The sequence below is a fragment of the Benincasa hispida genome, chromosome 5 (genome assembly GCF_009727055.1).
Source record: "Benincasa hispida cultivar B227 chromosome 5, ASM972705v1, whole genome shotgun sequence".
In the NCBI taxonomy this organism is placed as follows: domain Eukaryota; kingdom Viridiplantae; phylum Streptophyta; class Magnoliopsida; order Cucurbitales; family Cucurbitaceae; genus Benincasa; species Benincasa hispida.
This window is the reverse complement of record NC_052353.1, coordinates 57,582,738-57,584,143: the sequence shown is the minus strand read 5'-3', so window position 1 is coordinate 57,584,143 and position 1,406 is coordinate 57,582,738.

Genomic DNA, 1,406 nt, shown 5'->3' with positions numbered 1-1,406 from the left:
CCAGCTTCATAATAGCAGCCTGGTTCCAAAGGGCCACATGCTTCACACCCAACCCTCCCTTACCCAACGACAAGCATACCTCATTCCACGCCACCCATGCACCACCTCAACTCACCGGACTACCCTTCCATAAATAACTACGTAACAGAAAATCAACCTCATGAGTTACACACGTAGGCACACAAAGATGCTACACTAAAACACCTGAAAGGATTGTAAAACAGACCTAACAAGCTGCAACCTCCCAGCAAAGGAGAGGGACCATACTGCCCAGCTTCTAATACGAGCTGTAATCCTTTAAATCAAATGTGCACAATCCCCAACCCTCAACCGACCCGCCAATAAAGGTAAACCCACGTACCTAACAGGCAGCGAACCAAGAGAGAAATCCATAAATGCAGCTAGTTCCTCCGCCTCCCTAGACTCCACACCCGCAACAAACATGGAACTCTTTCCAACATTAGCAATTAACCCAGACAGCCCTGCAAAATCTGCCAGAACCTGTCTCACAAACTCCAAAGAATCTCTCTCAGCTACACAGAAAATCGTCAAATCGTCTGCAAAAACCAAATGAGTCAGGCCCACACGCTCACACCGATCATGGAACCTAAACCACACAGGCGGATTATTCAACAACCTAGACAAGACCTCCATCACCATTACAAACAAAAAAGGAGACAACGGATCCCCCTGCCTCAACCCTTTTCTACCAGGAAAAAACCCCTCAAGGGAACCATTAACCATCATAGAGAACATAGGCGAAGTAACACAAGCCCTTACCCAACTAACAAACTAAAGGAGCGTACCTATAGCCACCGACACATCAAACAAAAAATCCTAATTGGCCGAATCATACGCTTTCTGAAGATCTACCTTCAACACACAATGCGGCTTCCCTCTGCGTTCCTTATAGCCCCCCACAAGCTCCTGACACAATAATATGTTTTCGAAAATCGACCTACCCAGAACAAATGCAGACTATTACCACTGATGAAAGCAGGCAACCATAACTGCAATCTCTCAGCTAAGACCCACGAGATACACTTATACACAACATTACAACAAGAAATAGGACGAAACTCCTCCATACGTTCAGCTCCTAACCTCTTTGGGATAAGAGTAATAGCAGTAGAATTAACTTCATCAGGCATATAACAGAACTCAAAAAAATTTCAGCACCGCATCACATAAATCATCCCCAACCACATTCCAAGCAGCTCTATAAAAATCAACTGAAAACCCATCAGGCCTAGAAGCCTTCCCAGACTTCATCAAGAATAAAGCCTTCTTAATCTCATCCCGACTCACTAAGCGACCAAGCGCCTCCACCCCCTCCTCGGGCCAGCTGAATTGCACAATATCCCCAATTCGGGCAGTAAGATCCCTATACCTCACTAGCTGAGACC